The following is a 20,613-nucleotide window of genomic DNA, read 5'->3' as shown; positions in this document are numbered from 1 at the left end:
CCCAGCCTCACCTGTCCGGATGTCTGCAAAGGTGGGCTTTGTGGGTCTCCCTGATTGTGCATATGTTGTGCTCAGTTTGTAGCTCTGGGGCCACAGAGGCCTTTATCCTGCATTCACTCAGTGATGTTGTTTTATACTAACCTCAATCTTTTCGTGTACTACCTCGTGTACTGATGTACACTGTATAAACCCCTCCCAAGTAGGATGTGGTCTTCATTAGTCTTAGTAGTTCAAGTTTATTGTAAACCATGCTCCAACCTCCAGAGGATGCCACAGAATATTTGGCAAGATACAGGCCAAAAAAGTTTCATGCGGAGTGAGGATTTTAAGTAACTGCTGTTGTGAATTCACATCCTGCGCAGGTCATTTATTCCTTTCTTCGAATTGTTGCTGTGAAAATGTGTGTCCTGTAAGCCTGATGTAACTAAGGTTGGACAAAAGATGTGATGGGGTAACTTGTATCATGATCCTCCAAACAAAGAGCACCCAACAAAATAAAATTAGCCTCTGTTTAATGCTGAATCTTATGTAGTCGTCCTTATGAGCTACCTTAGCTATACTTATGGGATGCCCTCCTCCTGCTAGGTTGAGACCAGGGCATTTGCCTCGGCACTGAAATAACTATAGGGTCTGAGAGTATGCTTGTCTTATCTGTACCCAGGCCAAATCTGTAGGAGCACTGTCTGCCTCCTTACCTGGGAACTTTTTCTCCTACACGCATGAGTGCAGCTATTGCAAACCAGTATATTTCATAAAAAATTGTGTCTTTATGATTTTATTTTAATTCACTAAAAGATCTTTCTCAAAATGTTTTGTGAAATGCATTGGGGAGGTTGTCAGATTGGGGTATGTGACCTTGAGTTTGAAGAGGGCAAAACATTTACTAACAAGAAGCGGAGTTGCCGTTGTTCTACGGCTAATAAATGCCACGTTTTTGAAAGTACTATTGAGTCCTATCCCTCTTGAATTCTCAACCTTTGGGGTACCTATCACCGGAAGATGGGCTGCAAACTGCTTCTGCTGTGATCATAACCAAAGCTTTGAGCACCAGTATAGCGAGCACCCCAACCGTACATGTTTTTACCATCGAACCCTGTTAATTTGAACTAGCTTATCTCTCGGTCACAAATTCTTACCTAGGGACTTTGCCCTGACACGTTGGTCTTTTTTCTTTGCTAATGTCCTGTTCCCCACCCCTTGGCCCCTTGCCTTTTGTTTCAGCTTGGACTGCTGAAGTCGCTTCACTCTGCCTTTAAGTCATGTGCTTCGAACACCATTTGCCGCAGCTGACACTTATAACCTGTGCATCTCTTGTTGCTGAACAGTTGCATTGTGAATGCATTTGTTCTGTCATCATGGCTCAGTGTGTCTGGCATTTTTCAGGTGGGCATCCTTAGTAAGGGTGTAATCAACCCTCCGGGGACATTGAATTTCATCTAGATGAAGAGCAGCCTTTATGTAATTACACAGTCTCTACCACTGGGTGTAGGAGAAGCACCCGTACCACTATTGAGGTGGTGAGTTATACTTCTAACTCTACTCTCCTAAACATGCACACATAACATGAATGAATGAATGAGGAAAGCCAGTGACGGGGCGTGGCTAAGCCCACAATGGGAATGGCCGCCTTGGGGTAGAGCTCCGCTCTCCGGCGCATTTATCCGGGGATACACCGCTCACAGCCGGCCGAAAACCGCCGGCGCTGCAGAGGGACGTCACCCTTGAGCATTCTGCCGACTTTAGGAGAGATCGGTGCACACAAGATGCACCGGGGATTCCGCGGCGCTGAGGCAGCACACGTCGCACCCGACCTGGGGAGGCGCTCAGGAAAGTCCGGGGCTTCGACGGACGCGGAAGGCCTGAAATTGCGGCCTACACACGAGGCAGACGCTCGGAGCTGTGGCGTGGAGGTGGCGCCCGGGACCCGACCTGACCCGACCGGGGAGCCCACACATCATGTACTAGCTGCCTCGACACCTGACCGGACAGCAGGCTGAGTGCAGCTGGATGGAGCTGGCCTGACCGCCACGGGCCGGAGGTAGGAAGGGGGAGGCTGCTCCACCAGTTGCGGGGGCCTACCTATACCCTCCGGGGAGGCCAGGGACCTTACCCCTCCACCTGGCGACCCGCAGGATAGGAGCAGCACCGCCACGAGTGGCGCGCGACTAGGCGGCGGTCACGGCCGGCTCTGACGACGCAACTGCGAAGCACCCTGAGGAGCTCCGCCTGTAAAACAGATCAATCGCATTCAGGCGAAACGCGGCGGGGACGCACGGGCGCCCTCAGCTGAGGAAGCACGACGCCACAGCGCCACCTGCACTACATAGGCGGCGCAGTGGCCCGTACGACCCACCATCGCACCTGACTCACCACGGGGAAGCACGCGCCGGCCCCACGCCGCATGCAAACAGAGGCGCGGCAGCCTAGCTGACACCGGGTGCTGTAAGCCGCCGCCACGAGGACACGGACACGGGCCCCTGCCCACCCACAGGCCGTGAGCACTGGGAGATAGTCCGTTGCCCCGCCACACGACAGACGCACGCATAGGCTGTCCCTCTGGAGGTGGACCTCGCCGCTAAAGCGGGAGCAGCACCGTGGCACAGATGTCTAACGGGCCTAGAACACGAACCGGGACTGGAGGCACGAATTCAAAGGGCAAAATGGACAAGTCCGGGAAAAGCAACGACCCAGACCAAACAGCGGCGAAGCTAGACACCATGCTGGCAGCAATGGAGAGACTGGAAGAATCCATACAACTGACCCGCACCTCCCTGGCCACCAAAATTGATAGCGTGTGTGAGAAGGTGGCCTGATATGCAGTGCTCACTATTCTAGTGAACACTATGTATCAGTCCAGCAACCCTCATTGATGATTGGTTGTAAGTCAACCTTATAGACCAGCTATCCTAGTAGCGTGGATACGAGCAGTCTAAGGCTAAAGACTCGAGAGGGCGTGTTAAGCCAGCTGTTATACCACATATACCCCTTGAACACCAAGTGAAAGGACACCACACAAGTGTTATGAAAATAAACAGTTATTTATTAAGAATCACAACAGCCCTGTACTCTTTATGAGGACAGGGTACTAAGCACAAACCAAATCTCTTACAAAAATACTTAAGTTAGCACAGTATATACAAATGCCCGAGGGGCACGGAAAACCATATACTTGAAAAGTGGAATGCGAAATTACTAGCAGGTAAGTACAGTACTAATAGGCTTTGGAATCGCTAGGACTTGACTATAGAATCGTTAGATTACTTCTAGGAGACCCAGGGGACTCGGGTGCAGTGTGTGCACTCTCACGCGAGATGCGGGACAAAGTCTATGGTAGCTAGGAATTGCAAAGTTAGTGTTCTCGGGCGAACCCGACCTGGTAGGAAGAAAACGAAAGTGGATTCTGACCCTTGGATACTGAGGCTATGCTGGGGCACCGAAATGCCGAAGTTACCTAGCCCAGGGGCTGCAGCTGCATAGGACTCAAAGGACGTCGGGAATCCTCGTTGACGGACCAGGAGCCTGGAAGAAAGAAGTTGCTGGCAGGCGACCAGTGAAGAAAGTTCGATGGATCCAAGCCTGGATCGAAGGAAGATGACACCTGAAAGCAGAGGGGACCAAGTTCGTGACTACTAGCCAGTAGTCAGTGGGCACCAGGAGGGCACCGGATGGTAGCCACCTCGACTAGGCGAGTGGGTGACGCTGTGCTCGGAGATCTCACGGACCAGGAGGCGTTGTCGGCGACCAGGATGGAGGAGCGAGCTGTCCCACGAAGATAGAAGCTGTCGGCGTCGCTGGACCCAGGATTGGGCAACAAAGCCTTGGCAAATTCAAGCCCACGCGGTGGACCTAAAATGGCGTCTGGAGTGGACCAGGAGGGTCCGGGGTGCCTCTCTTGAAGAAGGAAGCAAGGGCCAGTCTGGAGCAACCAGACCAGCAGCAGTGATGTCTTCGGGCGTCGTTCAGAAGGCCACAAGCCAGCCGGCTAGTAGCCAAACAACGCGGTGCACAGCAAACAGCAGAAGGGCCCCACGCAGATCGTGGAGATGCAGGGAGGCTGATCTTGGGTGCTGGAGCTGCGCAGGGTTGGGGCTTCTCGGACCCCAAAGCCCTCACCAGTGGAAGACTCGGTGGGCTTGTTACAAAGAAGTCGTGCAGTCTTGGCGATCGTCGGTCCCTCGAGGTCTCGTCGCACTCACAGTTCTCAGCTTTGCTGTAGAGGTGAGTAGAGGTCAGAGGTGCCAGGGAAGCCGGGTCTCGTCGAGCTGGGTCGTCGGATTCGTGAAGGACTTGCAGCAGACCGCAGTGTTCTTAGGATGGTGCCTGCGGATGCAGGGTGACTACTCCTTAGCCACAAGGGAGAATCTTGAGGAAGAAATCTTGAAGTCCTTTCGCAGAAAGTCGTGTCTTGATTCCAAAGATGATCTAATTTGAACAGGGGGCCCGCTCCCATCTTTATACTAAAAAAGGGGGCTGACCCGTTGACTAGGTCCTGCCTATGGGTGGGACTAGGAGGGGGGTGGTTACACCCCTCTGCCATGCCGGACTTTCCCCAGGCCAGGGGCTGGTGTGCCCCTGGAACTGGTTCTGACCGGCCTATGCGTAGTGAGCACCGGGGTGCCACTCAAGCAGTCACCTTCCTGAAAAGCCCTGCCTACCCAGGATACACAAAACCATGTCTGGGACGGTGCTAGCACCGCCCCGGACAGGAAACCCTTTGTCCAGGCCTCCCTCGCTGGAAGGACTCCCAGCAGCAGGAGGTCAGACTCGTGTCTGTGGTGGCAGCATCCATTTTGTGGAGCTGAGGCTTCGTTTAACTTTAACCGGGGTTCACAGTTACATACATGTCGTGTCCCTCTAGAAGGGTGGAATGCTAACCCCGTCGCCAGAATTGGCGAGGGGTTAGTATTCCAATTCGTATGACACCTTACTCGACATGTTTTGATAAAGCAATACCAAAGTTAGCATTTAACCGCGAGGATTATAATGCACTTAAGAGTATATGGTATGCGATATCATGGAACAGCTATTAGGACTTGGTTCTACAAGCTGCAGACAGGCTCAGCTCATGCCAGAGCACCATCTCACACGATTCCAAGCACTCTGCCTTCAGGATTGTTAAGGCCTGCCATAGGAGTGACTGATAGGAATCTGTGTGTCCATTTTAGGGTTGGGTATAGGTATACTACACCTACAGCAAAGGGTGATTACACGACTTTGCCCCAGCTGTCATGCAGCCAGTTGTGTCAAATTTAGGAGGCCAGCCAGGGGTGGCATAATACATTCTGCAGCCCCTGGCAGCCCTGGGTACACCCATGCCCTGAGTTACAGGGTCTGATAGGGTGGCCCAGTACCAATTGGAAATGCACCTAAGGTGCATGGAATCCATTTTACAGAGAGAGCAGTAGGCCTGGGGTCCTGATTGGCAGGATCCCAGGTCGACTATGTCCAAAACCAGCTAAAACACAGGGCAAAAAGTTGGGGGCAACCATAGTCAGGATGTACCTTCCTACAGCGTGGTCATAGACCTGACGCACCTAAGGGCGGACCATAAGAAACTGGCGGAACGCACCACGACTCTGGAAGACACTATGCAATCGCTTCACCCTCAAGCCAACCAGTCACACAAGCAAATACAGGATTTATTGAACAGGGTGGAATTCCTGGAGGACAGAGCCGAGGATGCGGAAGGCAGGACACGCAGGAATAACGTGCGCTTGGTCGGGGTCCCGGAGAAATGGGAAGGGAGATCCCCAGAGGAACACATGGAACAGTGGCTGAAGGACATACTGCCGGAGGGATCTCTCTCCCCGCACTTCGTAATAGAACGAGCTCACAGAGTCCCTACCAAACCTCTAACAACAGGCTCCAACCCGAGGCCCATGCTGCTCCGCATAATGAACTACCGAGACAGGGGCTCCATACTACGCGAAACGCAAAAACTCCCAAGAGATCCGGATTGAAAATGCGTCAGTAATGTTCTTTCCGGACTACACCATACAGGTACAGCGGCAAAGACATTCCTTCATGGCGGTGAAAAAGCGCCTGAGACAGATAGGCCTGCAATACTCTCTGCTGTTTCCTGCGAAACTGAGAGTTGTGGCCGGGGAACTAACTCATTTCTTCACAGACCCCACGGATGTGGAATCATGGCTGGACAGTGGCGTAGATACGGACCCCAGAAAGACTGCAGGACCTGCGCCCCGGCGACAACCCGGAGGCAACAGAAGAAGACTTGGACCCCGCCAGAGGCCGCGGCAAGAACCGAGACAAGAACTCCCCCCCCCCCCCCCCCCCCCCCTCCTCCCCCCCAGCGGACGCCGCACGACAGGAGAAACAGGATGCCTTCCGCCTATTGATGGAACTCAGCAGATCCCCTGCGCAGAGCGACGTGGCGGGCGGCGGCACGCAGGAATTTCCCAGCAACGACGAAGCCATTTATGGTGTACCGGACTCCCCAGCATCGGAAGAACGACCGGATGTCACTCCCCAAACGGCGGACTACATCAGCTAACCACACAGCGTAATTGGCAATCTGCAGAGACATTTGCCCAGCACCACCACAACGGCTCTGGAGAAACGCACTACCGAGACCGCAGCGCTGCGACAGCAGGAAGCACACACAGCAGCGATATGCGCCCTTAACCCTGAAAATCGGACAAGCGGCGAACGCACACCAGGAGCCTCCCCAGCGGGCAAGAGACCACTAATCGGCATTACGTGCCCGCATTTGGCCAGGGTGCAGCTACAGAGACGCTTCGCCTGGTGGCAGTTCGATTGGGACGCGTAAAGTATAATGTTTAAATGCATGTATAATTGGGGCTCCCTGTATGCAAGGGCGGTATAGACTGGCACATTCCTCCCAGGAAGGCAGTGGGCCTTCATGCAATAACTTTACTGACTTGAAACAACTGATCAAGTGCGCATAGCACAACCACCCCCTTAGACTTAAATTTGGTTGCTCTCCTAGAGAGTATGGACGGGAGCACGTTTCGCATCCGACCTTTTGGTATTTTGACTGTTCATGATGTTCATTGGCTCATTGTTCTTTTAGCCATGTTCCCTTCCCCTCCTCTGGTCTCAGCGAAGTGGAGTGCCAACTTGAGTATCTGCTCGATTGCAGGGAATGTTTGCTCGATGGCAAGCATGGGTTGCGCGGCGGGGTGGTGGGCGGCCTGGGAGGGGAACGTTATTAAACAAATGTAATGTCAGCCATTAAGATTTGTACATGGAATGTGAGGGGTATACATACACCATTCCGGCGTTACCAAATCTACTCGTACCTCAAACGCCATCACATACAAATCGCCCTCCTACAAGAAACACACCTTAGCGCCACGGAAACTCCCACGCTACGTCGCAGATGGCGAGGGCAATTATATGCTACATGTTTCTCGTCTTATGCTAAGGGGACATTGGTGTGGGTCACCACACTGGACGTACACATAGATCCCGGGGGGAGATACGTAGTAGTCCACGGCAGATTGGATGGGAACCCACTGGTACTGGCATCAGTGTATGCGCCTAACGCGGGACTGACGGATTTCCTTGCCCAATTGTCACACACGTTGGCCCCCTGGCATGGTATCCCCTGGGTGCTCGGCGGGGACTACAACAGCTCATTGGATCTAGCCCTGGACCGCTCCCACCCTCCACCACCCAACTCACAGGCACAAAATACTGCGAACGCACTCCAGGCATGGTCCACACAATGGGATCTACATGACGCGTGGCGCTCTCGTAACCCACACTCCAGAGTCTACTCATATTATTCGGGAGCTCACGCCCTACATGTACGCCTAGATAGGTACATGGTCACCAGTGAGATCCTGCCTCACGTCACAGATACCAGCTATATGGGCTGCACACACTCTGATCACAACCCACATCTATTAGATCTCTCATGGGAGCAACCACTGGCCCCGTTACCTACGTGGAGGTTACAGCCCGACCTACTACTAGACGGCCCATTTCGAGGCTCCATAAGCGCACAAACTGCACAATATTTTGAGGGCAACTCTGGCACGGCATCGACACCACAGATTGAATGGGACGCTTTTAAAGCGGTCCTCGGGGGACAATGTCTAGGCACTCGGGCCCATTCCCGACGACAATTAGAAGCTGACCTCAGACGCTTAGAATCGAGCTTGCTGCAGGCGGAACAGGCAGCAGCTACGGGCGCAGACACTGACTTATTAGAGGCGCGGGCGGAACATGATAGACTGATTGACAGGTTGAAACATATTAACTACACGGCCCACTCAGCTCGCACACATCACATTGGAGACAAACCTGGTAAGCTGCTGGTCTGGTTGATACAACGTGAGGAGCGCACAACGCCCGTGACGGCGATACAACCTGTCGCTGGCCCGAAGGTATACACCCAGGCGAAGATCCACGAGGCCTTCGTGACGCACTATGGGGCGCTATATGAGTCCCGCCTTCTAACAACACAACCCACTATAGATGCGTATTTGGACGACGTCGTGCTGCCAACCCTAACAGATGACCAACTAGACAGCGGATGAGCTACGTGAGGCCATCTTTGCCCTCTCGAATGGCAAAGCCCCCGGCCCCGATGGACTGCCTGCGGAATATTATAAAGCCTGTTCCGATATCCTGATCCCGGAGCTCCTCAGGGTATACGCAGCGGCAGTGGAAGACTCGGCTTTGCCCCAGTCGATGAATGAGGCGACCCTTGTGTCCCTTCTTAAACCGGGTCGAGATGGCACGCTCCTAGGTTCATATAGGCCTCTAGCGCTGCTGAACACAGATTACAAGATACTGGCGTCGACCCTAGCCCGACGCCTGGCAGCCCTAGTACCCGCCTTGATACACAGTGACCAGAACGGCTTCGTGCCCACTAGATGCACCTCCCACAACATACGGAGACTCTTCCGGGTGCAAACATATGCAGTACAGGATTGGCCGAGATCTGGTTGCCTGGTTCTGGATTTAGAGAAGGCATTCGATTTGGTCGAATGGCCCTACCTGCTGTCAGTGTTGCGCAAGTTCGAGTTAGGGGATGATTATATTGAACTGATCGGATTGCTGTACAGACACCCAGTAGTGCGAGTCCGCACGGGTAAGCTGCTATCCAACGCCATTGGGGTACGACGCAGCACCAGACAGGGCTGCCCACTGTCACCACTGCTCTTTTCGCTCGCGATAGAACCCCTCGCTGAGATATTGCGCAACAGGGGCGCGCACTGGGGCATCCCGCTAGCGGACGGTGTACACATTGTCTCGCTGTATGCAGACGACTTGCTTTTGTATGTCAGGGACCTCACCCACATACCGCCGGAACTCTCAGAAATCTTCCGGTCCTTCGAGACCATGTCAGGCCTTGAAGTGAATTGGGCCAAATCTGGGGCATATTCCTTCAATCCCGACATTCCAGATCCTGACATTAGGATTAATGGCGAACAATTGCCATGGCATCAAACCACATTCAAGTATCTGGGAATATATATTTACAGAACACCCCCGGATATTCTGGACGGCAACCTAAGGCGCGCCATAACATCCATAATGTCCCAAATCGCCTTCTGGAAGACCATACCACTCAATGTTCCGAGCAGAGTAACGTTGACAAATGATTGTTCTACCCAGACTCCTATACTACTTCGCCAACATCCCGTTATACGTGCAGGTCCGTACCTTCAGAGACCTAGCAACCATGATTAGGGACCTGATATGGATTACTGGGAGACCAAGAGTGGCCCTGCAGAAACTGTATACGCCAGTCCGTGATGGCGGCCTCGCAGTACCGAACTTAGAACTCTACTATCTAGCTGCGCAGCTACAATGGGTGGCTGTTTGGCTTGCGGGAAAGAACCGGGAGGAAACGGCCACGGCAACAGAGGTGCTGTCCTCCGCACAGACTCGTGCCTTATTCCACCCCCTGGCACGCTCGAGGAAATCGTCACAACCACATGTAGAAGTGGCGATGAGATGCTACGCCAGAAGCTTACGGCTCACAAAACACACCAAGCCATGTGCCCCAGCACTCCCACTCCTAGGCACCCCAAAGGCCACTTCCGTTGTCACGGAAGCGGCACTGGAACATTGGACACGCACAGGAGTAGACACCATGGCGGACTTATACGCCGAGGGTACCCTGATACCTTTCGGGACACTGGCCAATGACACGGGTCTCCCAGCGGGACAGTTCTTACAGCACGCCTCAATAGTCATGGCATACACGCAACGGTGGGGTAACATCACAGAGGAACTACCTACACATCAACTGATACAGCACCTGCATGTCATGGGAAATGGCACACATGTGGTACATTGGCTGACTCGGGCGCTATTGTCGCACACGCAACATACTCTACAGCCACTATGTAATAAATGGGCAACTGACAGGGGTCGAGACTGGACAGATAAGGAGAGGACAATGGTACTAACGGGCCCCAAAAACATTCCCAGCAACGCGCGCTTCAAACTGATTCAGTTCTACATACTGCATAGGGCGTACCTCTCACCTGACCAGATTAACCAGTACTTCCTGGGCGCCGCAGCTAGCTGCCCAAGATATGCACTGGTGAGAGCAGACTTGTTACATACGCTGTGGCAATGCCCACAGATTCAGACATACTGGCAGACTGTGCTACCGATACTGGAAAGATGCACAGCCATGCCTTTTAGGCCTATACAAGCGGACCAAACATTATAAAGTACCTTCTCGTTTCTGGGACCTTGGCCTCCTCACGGCCAAAAGGCTGATCACGAAACACTGAAAGCGGGCTACTCCACCCCTGACGGAACACTGGCGCACCTCCCTAGACAACTGGGCGAGAGCGGAAAGCACCTCCCTACATAATGAGGAAACCGCTGGACTGAGACAGTTCCCAATCGCGACGCTGTGGGATGCGACGCTAAGCTCCTTTCACAAAGAATGCCAACTAGTAAGGAACCCCCCAAATGATTCCCCCTCTAGAAGAGACCAAGAGGCACTGAGCGGAGTGGAGGACACATAGACCACAACCCTGGCACCACCGACCGGAACATACACGACCACCCCAAAAATACCATTGGCGCGCTAGTTGCCGACATCCCACACTGACCGCCTTGGTGATATCCCGCCCAACGCCTACCACCGCCGACCCATTGCCCTCCCAAACGCAGGACTCGCGCCCACAGCCACGATTCAATAGCACCCACGAGCCCCCAATGCATCGATGCACCCACAACCTGACACACGCACCACATTTTCAAATTTGATGACCATAACCCCCCTTTCCCTTATTCCCCTTCATTGTTTATCTTGTTATGCCATCTCCTTTGTTGCGCCAACACGGCTGGGACATTTGTAATGAACCACTGACATGATGTATGACGCAGTGAACTGCTATATAGTGTAATGTGCCCCGCGAACATGGCAGACATCTCTGAGATGTGGAAATGAGTATGATGTATCTTTCAAGTTTTCTTTTATCCTATGCATTCAATAAAGGATATTTAAAAAAAAAAGAATGAATGAATGAGAAAGCACTTTAAAAGTGCCTGGTTACCCGAGGGCATCCCAGCGCTAGAGAACACTAATTCAAACTCCTAACATATCGGGGGGGAAAGAAAAGTTTTGAGATGTTTACGAAAAAGGTAGTGATTAGACTGGGAGCAGATATGAAGGGGAACACGATTCCACAACTTGGCAGCACTATTTGAGAATATACGGCCTCCACTTCTTGTTTGTTTAACTTTTGGGACTATTAGGAGGTGTTTACCCTCTGATCTAAGGGTTCTTTTGAGCTGGTAGGGAAGAATCAATAGCCTGAATCAGTGAGGATCCTTTTCCTGCCAGTGATTTATGTGCGATGCACATAACCTTAAATTGAATCCTTTCTTGGATTGGAAGCCAATGTAATGAGGTCTAGAGCAGGTTTGGCTGAAAGGCGTTTAGGGACCTTTAAAAGCCGGGCCGCAGAATTTTGCACAGTCTGTAATATTTTAGTGGTGGACGCAGGGGCTCCAAGATAGATAGCATTCGCATAGTCTAGCCTCGACAGGATCAATGCTTGTACTAACAATCTTCTGGCCATAAAAGGAAGAATGGGAAGATTTTTTTTTAATCATCCGCAGAAGGCCATAGCAGGAGCCTGCCACTTTCCGCGTCTGTTCCTTAAAATCTCGATTAGCTTCCAGTATGACTCCTAAGCTTTTTATTGACTTTTTCGGAGTGGGGGGATCCAAGACTGTTAGGCCACCAAGAGTCTGTATTCAGAGCGGCCGCCCTGCCAAGAAGTATCATTTCTGGTTTAGCTCCATTGAGCTTCAAATAAGAGGTGTCCATCCAACCACCCACTTTTTCTAGGCAGAACGTAAGGCCCCCTCCTGAATTATCATTTTTATTCAGTGAAACGACTGAGTATCATCTGCATGGGTGACAATCTGCACCCCTAATGGGGTGACAATATGTGCCAGAGAACTCAGGTAGACGTTGAACAAAGTGGGGCTTAAAGCCGATCCCTGAGGGACTCCACAGGCAAGAGGCACTGGTTCGGAAATAGTCTTCCTCAAAGACCGAAAAAACTCTGTCTTCTAAAAAGACTGCAGCCATTTCAGTGCCACTCCTTGAATCCCAACATGAAGTTGAAGTTGAAAAGGTTTTGTAAAGCGCTCTACTACCAGGCGGTTTCTTGGCGCTGTAGAAAGAACCTGAAACTGAGGGAAAGAGGGGCGAGGAGTTAAGAGGAATAGGTGTTAAGAGAAGTAGGCGGAAGAAAAGAGATGGGTTTTCAAAGCTGCCCGAAAGTCAAGGTAAGAGGGAGTAGATCTGATAGCTAAGGGAAGGGCATTCCAAAAGAGTGGAGCGAGTGTCTAGAACCTGGAGCCACCCGATTTCTTTTTGCGAAGCCAGGGACCTGGAGAAGGGACTGGGTGGAGGAACGGAGATTTCTGGTTAGAGCACAGGCAGTGATTTTCGATCTGATGAATGCAGGTGCAGTGCCAGCTAGGGACATGAAGTCAGGCAGCCCATCTTGAAAAGTGAGCGTTCCCTGATGGGGAGCCAATGGAGCAGGGGGGTGGTATGGCTGGATTTGGGGAGCCTGTAGATGAGGTACGCCGCTTGGTTCTGGATAAGCTGTAGGCGCCAGCACTCATAGGCAGGGATGCCCACATAGAGGGCATCGCCATAATCTGGGCAAGATAGAATCATTGCCAGAGTGATGATTTTGAGGGCTTCGGCTGAAAAGTAGCGCAAGACTTTGCGGATGGTTCTCGGAGACAGAAAACAAGAGGAGACCACCGAGCTGATTTGAGGTCCCAGAGAGATCTTGGCTGACTTTAATACCCAGGGATTTCACAGAGGCAGAGGGAGACTGGGGGGAAACAAAGGTGGGGGCCAGAAAGCGGAGGACCAAGGATTAGAGGGACCACCGATAAGAACAAGCTCCGTTTTATCGGGGTTCAATTTTAGTTGGTTGAGGTTTATCCAGTTGTAGATGAAGGTAAGAGTGGAGTGGACCGTGGAGATAGAATCGGAAGAGGGGGTGAGGTTGAAAATAAGTTGGTCGTCGGCGTAATTGAACGCCGTGACCTCCATGCCCTGTAAAGCAACGATGAGGGGGTGTATGTAGAGGTTAAACAGGAGGGGGGGAAAGTGAGGAGCCCAGTGGGACTCCACAGGAGACCGAGCGAGTAGGGGCCATAAAGCCCTCCAGACGAACAGCCTGAGAGCGGTCTGCTAAAAAAGAGGTGAGCCAGGCCAGAGCCGACCCTCGAATGCCGGCGCCCCTGACACGGTCGAGAAGGATGGAGTGGTCGACCGTGTCAAAGGCAGCGGAGAGATCGAGGAGGACTAGAGCCTGGGGGAGTTGGTATCGGCGCTACGTCTGAGCTCATAGACTACCGAGAGAATAACAGATTCCGTTGAGTGAGCCGGCCTAAAGCCGGCCTGGTGGCCTGCTAGAAGGTGATGTGTCTCAATGTAGTTGGAAAGTGAGGAGGTGATGTGGCTCTCCAAGATCTTACCTAAGAGTGGAAGGAGTGAGATGGGTCTAAAGTTGGAGGGGATAGTGGGATTGGCGCCGTTTTTTTTAATGCTATGAATAACCGTAGCTGATTTGAACGCGTCAGGTACGGTGCCTAGGGAGATGGAGGCGTTGAGCAGAGTCAGAGGGAGGGCTGGATAGTGGGAAAAGATTTCCCTTAGGATGTGAGCCGGCCAGGCATCAGCAGGGGAGCCTGTTTTGACCTTTCCCAGCAAGGAGCAGAAGACCTCTTCTGAGATTTCGGGAAACTGGTCAAATGAGGAAGCAGGTGGGGGTAAGGGAGGGCAAAAGGAGGGAGGTGCCAGGGGGATGTTCTGCTTTATAGTGGTGATCTTCTCGATAAAGAAGTCATTCAGAGTGTTGCAGAGGGATTGGGAGGGGATGGGTCTGGGCACAACTCTGTCGGAAGCAGCAAGCTCATTCACAATCGTGAAGATCTCATTGGGTTTATTGGCTGCCCGATGGATTTTCTGAGAGAAGTGTTCTAACTTGGCTGTGAGTATAGCCTTTTTGTAGGCCCGAGGGAGAGTCAAGTAATGAGTCTTGAGTTCCGGGCAGTAACTGCGGCGCCAATGGCGCTCGGCCTGCCTGAGTGTCAGTTTTTGGGTTTTCACGGTGTCGGAGAACCAACGGTTAGCGTCATGGGGGCGGCGCGTTCTAACCTGTCAGAGGTGCAACTAGATTGCAAGCCTCTAAGAGCCAGTTATCAATGGTAGTTACCTGCCTGTTAGGGGGCATTTCTGCCAGGGTGGGAGCGGAAGAGGCAAGGGAATGGCCTAAGGTGGTAAGATCCACCCTATTCCATTTGCGAGCGAAGGTATTTTTGGGGAGAGGAGGGGTATTGATCTTCCCCAGGGGAGTGGAAAAGGTAATCAAGAAGTGGTCGGACCAAACACAAGGGGATATCGAGGGCGACGAGATTGAGAGGTTGGTAGACCAGACTTGGTCAAGAATGTGAGTGTGGGTGGGGAAGAAGATGTGAGGGGTAAAGTTCAGGCAATGGAGGGTGTCGGAGAAATCTTTGGACATGGTATCTTCACGTGGATCACCCGGCCATAAGTTGAAGTCACCCAATAGAACAGCAGCATTGTTAACCACAAGAGTAGCCAATAGATCCTGTATGGCTGGAATGAAGTGGGGCATAGGTTGAGGGGGACGATAAAGAAGCACAAGAGTGAGTGGGATCGTGAGATTAGTGGAGCGTACTATCAGAAGATCAACGGAAGGAATAGGCTGGTGGGCAATGGGCTGGAATTGGAAGTTAGATCGCCCTTTCATTGCCACACCGCAGCCGGTCTTCCCCTCAGGGCGGTCGGCGCGGAGGATATAGTAGGGCTCCGGAAGGGAAGGAAGGATGTCGGGTAGGGAATAGGCGTTGTACCAGGTGTCGGTGAGAAATAAGATCTCAGGTTTGGTGGTCTCGAGGAGGTCAAAGAGCTCTAATTGGTGCTTGATCGCAGACCGGGTATTGAGGAGGGAAACTGAGGCCATGGAAGGGAGGCCTTCCAGGTGCTGGGAGCGGGAGGGTGAAGCGGCTGGACGTGACAGCACCGTGCGGAGGTCAGGGTGTGGGTATGAGCAGTTGGTGGCTTCAGGTTGAGCAATATCAAGGGAGTTGATCCGGGCCAGGGTGAAAGGGCTGATAGGCCAGTCACCGTGGCAGGCCAGAAGTTGGTTGAGCGAGTAAGTGGGGGGCTGGGCAGGGTGGATGGCCCCGGGGCCCGGACGGGCGCAGACGGGCTTGCCTTTGGCGCGCAAGCGGCGTGCCTGCTGCGTGCGTCCGCTGCGCAGCCGGGGTATCGTTCAAGGGAGAGCAGAGGGGGGCGTGGCCGAGCAGCAGTGGGCGTGGCCTGGGCCGAAGGCTTCCCTGACAATGGCAGCAATCCCGCGGCAGCGCCTTAATCGGCTGCGCGGAGCAAAGTAATCAGGGGAGCAGGGGTGAGTGTCCCAAGGCGAGGGTGGTCACATGGGTGGTAACATCGAGGGTGGTAACATCTCGAAGTCTACATGATCTTTAATCTGTATGTGAAGATTACCACCATTGTGTATCACAAGTGAAGGAAGCAACCCTGTAAAAAGAAAAAGATCTGGTTAAAGAGTTGTCTCCTGGCACCAGTCTGCTTGTTCCAGGTGATGCAGCACATGGAACGGCATGAAGTAACCAGGAGCAGAGAGCCATTTAAGGACCACATTTTGCCCACTCCACTGAGATTGCTGTGCCATCAAGTTTAGCCCAGCTCTTTGTCTAATCATGGAGTTCCTGAGTATCTGCTTCTTGTTGTAGTGCTTCAGGCCCATTGTACTAAGTTTGACCTTGTACCTCCGTTGATGGGTGAGTTTAAGAAACCAGATCTCAGTTCAATGCAATGACTTGATATGGGAAGTCTAGGCCAGTTGCTTCAGTGAGTGGTCTGTTTTCCATTCCCAGTCTGAGCATTTATTCCACCTTTGCTCTATCCTGACCCAGTCCAATTGTGGTACAATACAACTTCTGCTCTGTGCAAGTGGCATTTAAGATTGAGATGCCAATACTGCTAAATGGATAAACCTATCTTTTATCTGCAACGATATTAAACAGGACTGTTATTTATTATTTTTCCGCAGGATTCAATCCCTCAAGGTCCTGAGGAGATCCCCCGGCATTAAGGGGCATCGAAACGCTTCGACCCTTTCTTGTTGTTCAGGCCAATCAGACGAGTTGATTGCTCGCTAATTTCTGTAGATTGTAAAACATTGTTGATGGCCTGTGTTTTTGATTGAAATGTCTTTTCAAAAATTGTTGAAACAATTTCACTAATACCCCCCCCCCTTAAAGCAATAATAGATTCTCTGACTGTAGGTGAGGGTATTAAAAAAGGCTCTTGTCCTTTCCTTCTTTTTTTCAAAAATTTCGTCTCACTTGTTTGTCTGACACAGTGCGAAAGGATTCCAGAGTAGTTGTTTTTGATTTTTTGATTGTGTTCACTGATTGCTGGCTGATTGAGTCTGTATGTTCTGAGTATTGATGTGTTGACACCATTCACTTGCCGCACCCACAATTCTTTGTGTTCTTTTATTCTATTCACAAAATAATTTTAATTCCTGTTCCCTCCCTGTATGTATTTGAATATTGATAACTCTGTTACAAAACATAAATAATATTTTTCCATTCCAAAAAACAAAAAATTAAAATTGATTTTAATATGACATTTGTTTGTCATTGTATATGTCAACAGTTTAATATCGTTGCAGATAAAAGATAGGTTTATCCATTTAGCAGTATTGGCATTTTGTTTTGTTTATACTTCGAGTGGCGCAGCCTTACTGCGCTTTAGCCAAACCCTTTCGATGTTTTATTATTTGAGAGCACCACCCAGTCTGCGAGCAGACAGCTTTCAATGCAAAAACAAAAAAAGTCTGCATTGGGGCCTACCCTTTTCGCGCTGGAAAATATTTCTACAGAAGAAAATTCCAAGGAGAACTGAGAGGCTTAAGCCCCCTCAGACACCCATTTAGTAGGATTGACACCAGAGACACTGCTGTAAGGAGTATATAACTTTTAGCCTTCTCTCCCAGATAAATGTTTAGGTCTGAGGTACTTGGTTCACGGATGCAAGACTCTAAGAAGTGTATTCTAAACTGATGATCTGTCTCATTAATAATGTGCTTTTCAGTGTGAGACCTTTTTTACGGCTACTAGGGCAGTCATTCGTTGCTGGGTAGTATTCTGTGCGGGTACACTTGTTTGCCACTGATCTCCTAGGGACACGAAATGGATGCATTCCAGGTGGTTAGCCAATTTGCTTTCTTTAGGTACTTGACCTTCTCGCATGGAGCAAGTGCTCTAAGGGTAGCAGGGACTATCAGGGTGACTAGTACAAGCAGTCAGGGTTTATCCAGGACATGGAGGAGGTTGGAAGTCCTGGTCCCCCACGCTTCGCCGAGACCGATGACCCCAAGCAAGCGTTTCGCGTCCCTCAGCCACTTGATCTTGGACCAGCCCTCCATTTGCATCACCTCTAACAGAGCTTCTGCATATGAGGCCAACTCGGGCACACGCCACAGGCGAGCCCAGAGTAGCAAGGGACGTAGTTGGGCTTGGTCCTTGATCGATCTACAACCCAGATCCATTAAAACGGGTACGGAAGGGGGGGGTCTGGGGAAGGTCCATCAGTTTCTTCAAAAATGTGTACTCTGATCTAGCTAGGGCTTCAAGGTTGCACGTACCCCACAGCTCCGCCCCATACAAAGCTGCAATAACCCCTCTTGCTTTGTAGATCTCCACTACTGGGGCGATGGGCTTGTTTGAGGAGGAGTGTTGCTCCTTTAGGAGTGCACCACCCACCCTTTTATGGCCAAGTATCATTTTTTGGATGTGCGAATTCCAGTGCATTGAATCAGTTAAGCGGATTCCTAGGTAGTCTAATTCGGCCACCCTCTCCAAAGGCACGGAATTCAGCACCGGGGGGCGACCTATTTATTTATTTATTTTTTCTTTTTTTTGGGAGGGGGTTCAAAACCAGATATTTAGTTTTATTGGTGTTGATAATCAAGCCCCTAAGTGAGCAGAACTCCTGGAAGATGTTAAGGAGGCTCTGCAGGCCCATAGGAGTCTTTGAGATAAGGAGGGTGTCGTCAGCAAAGAGTAAAGTGGGGATACGCTTGCCCGCCAGGGACGGTGCATCTGCAGGAGTTCTAAGCACATGCTCGACCACTCCGTTCACATAAAGAGAGAACTGAGTGGGAGTGAGCACACATCCCTGACGGACACCTCTCCCCACAGGGATCCTGTCAGTTTTTTCACTGTGCGTGCCCCACCGCACCTGAGCAAAATTGTCAGCGTGGAGCCTCACCAATTAAGACAGGATATACGGTGGCAGCCCCATCTCCGACAAAACCCTCCATAGGCACTAGGTCAAAGGCAGTCTTCAGGTCTATGAAGGCCAAGTAAAGACTTCCTTTGCCCAGCACCACCACCTTCTAGTAGAGGAGAACCAATCTAAAAGCTTGTTCTATGGTCCCTGTTCCGGAGCGAAAGCCAGCTTGGTAGTCCGACAGAATGTTATTGTCGTCTACCCACTGAAGCACCCTCCCCAAAATCACTTTGCCCGCCACCTTTTGGGTTGAATCAATAAGGCTTATAGGCCTATAGTTTGCGGGGTCGTCCCGACACCCCTTTTTGAATATCGGGACGACCTACGCCCCTTTCCACGATTCTGGGACAGGAGCGCCATTATTGATAGCGTTAAGCAAGGAAGAAACCACCTTCCCCCACTCTTTGTAGTTGGCGCGCAACAGATCGCCTGGTAGCCCATCAGGACCAGGGGCTTTGAGGGGCACCAGAGATTTTATTACGCTCTCCACTTCTCTAGGGGTGAATAAATCTCCTATTGTGTCCCCCTGAGGTTCAGCTGTATAGAGACTACTATTATCGATTAGCTGAGGGTTCGTCTCATCAGAGGTGTAAAGGGAGAGAAAGTGGTTGTACCAAGTTAGTGCTGGGATGTTGCATGTAATAAGGGTGCTATCTGGTCTGTTCCTGAGTCTGATTAAATTCCAGAACCCTCTAGAGTCTCTGCCAGCACTCGCTTCCATGAGATCGGACCAGTACCTATCCTCCCACTCTTTCTTTGCTGCTTTCGTACTCTGGGTATACTTTTTCCTAGCAAGCCTGATCTTTGCCAGGGATTTAGTTTTAACAGCAGGGATCAAGGCGGATTTGTCCTCCCTGCATTTTTTAGTAAACCAGCCTGGTTGGTTCTTAGGTCTCTTGTTATTCCCGGCTGGAGGATCTCTAACTGGGAGACGGAAGAAATTACCCATAGCGTTAATTAGATTGCAGAAAAGAGCTGTCACTTCACTGGGTATCTCGGTGCACAAGTCCAATTTGGACTGTGCAGTTGCTAGGAGCGCCCCTATAGCTAGCAGGTTGCCCTCGTCCATAGCGACATTGCACCACTTCAGGCGCCTCCCACAATTAGTGGGGCGTACTGCTGAGGTGAAGGCTGGTTTAGAGGGCGTGTGCATGCTAAGTTCCCCAGGCCACAAAGGGCGAAGAGTCAAGGAGAGGGGGTTGTGGTCACTGTCGGCTGTGGGTGAGACCACCATATCCCGCACAAAGCTCCACAAGTTAACGTCGAGGATAATATAATCTATCCTCGATGTATGATGCGCCCTGTTGTAGGTGTGGGCTCCCAGAGGATCCAAGAGCGTCCTCCCGTTCATGGCCCTCAGGCCTTATTCCAGGATCAGGGAATTAAGTTGTATGGCCCTTGGGGACCACCTCCTGATAGGTGGAATAGTTAAGGTGGGAATTCCTCTCATAGCATCTTCTTCGGTAAGGCCCAAAATATCCTCCGCAGCAAGGGGCTCAAAAGTGCAGTTGAAGTCCCCCGCAACCAGGACATGAGATCTAGCCGGACATTGTCTAAGAACGTCCTCCAGGCCTGTAACAGTGGGTGACTGTAAGCCTCCTTTCGGCCCCCTGGCATAAATGTTAATAATGTGGAGAGTAAGCCCTCTCTGTGGCCCCTTGAGTGAAATTCTGAGTAGATCGGGGGAGTTGGACGCATGCTGCGTAACTTTGCATCCCAATGAAACGTCAACCCATATGAGAAGGCCGCCTGAGGGGCGACCC

General features: G+C 51.4%; 1 protein-coding gene across 2 annotated transcripts in view; it reads left to right on the top strand.

Moving 5' to 3' along the window:
- The window catches only part of GANAB (glucosidase II alpha subunit), a 300,835-nt gene that overhangs the window by 34,816 nt on the left and 245,406 nt on the right, over positions 1-20,613 (top strand). The gene's annotated exons all lie outside the window — the stretch shown is intronic.

The sequence above is a fragment of the Lissotriton vulgaris genome, chromosome 9, assembly GCF_964263255.1.
Source record: "Lissotriton vulgaris chromosome 9, aLisVul1.2, whole genome shotgun sequence".
Classification (NCBI taxonomy): Eukaryota; Metazoa; Chordata; class Amphibia; order Caudata; family Salamandridae; genus Lissotriton; species Lissotriton vulgaris.
The sequence above is the reverse complement of the archived record's forward strand: the minus strand, read 5'-3'. Positions and strand labels throughout refer to the sequence as shown.